This window comes from Mesitornis unicolor, unplaced genomic scaffold (genome assembly GCF_000695765.1).
Source record: "Mesitornis unicolor isolate BGI_N332 unplaced genomic scaffold, ASM69576v1 scaffold47267, whole genome shotgun sequence".
Taxonomy (NCBI): Eukaryota; Metazoa; Chordata; class Aves; order Mesitornithiformes; family Mesitornithidae; genus Mesitornis; species Mesitornis unicolor.
The window spans coordinates 37,494-38,181 of record NW_010196682.1 but is presented as its reverse complement, the minus strand read 5'-3'; positions in this window follow the sequence as shown (position 1 = coordinate 38,181).

Below are 688 nucleotides of genomic sequence, written 5' to 3'. Positions count from 1 at the left end.
CATGGCACTCACTGTTTTCCCAAATATATAATTAAATGTTTACATGTAATGGCTACACAGTCAATGTACTCATCAGGATCACTGGTCAAAATAATAATCACAAGCAACTACCAACATACTAGAAAAGGGAGAGAAACCTTCAGGTTTTTATATGATGAATTAAAAAAACTGCATTCCTTCTTTCCTCTGTAAGCATAAGGATCAGCAAATTGTACAGATCAACCTGATAGATCAAACGAATATTTTTTATATTTATTTTTGAGCTCTTTTTAACAGCATGTGATAGCTACAGTTTCCAAAATTTCCACATGTTCCTCACGTGCAGTCTATTTGGTTGAGAATTCTGCAGCACTAGAAAATTAGTGAGTTCTTTGCACAAGCTCACAGCCTGTTCCCAGGTACACCGAGGCACAACAGGTTCTTCAACTTGTTATGCTTTTATGCAGATGCAAAGATGCAGCTTTGTGCTCCTCCCCCTCTTCAATTTCAGCATGATCTTTTCTCTCACCACTGCTCCAGCATCTCTGGAATCTAAAGCCCAGCTGTTCAAAACAAGTATGACAGTACTTTTTGAGTGGTTTTTAATTTTGATTTGTTTGTTGTTTTTTGGTTTCTTTTTTTTTTTTTTTTTTTTTTATTAAATCAGGCTGCCTTACAACACAGGCAGAGAATATCAGCAGCAGAGTAT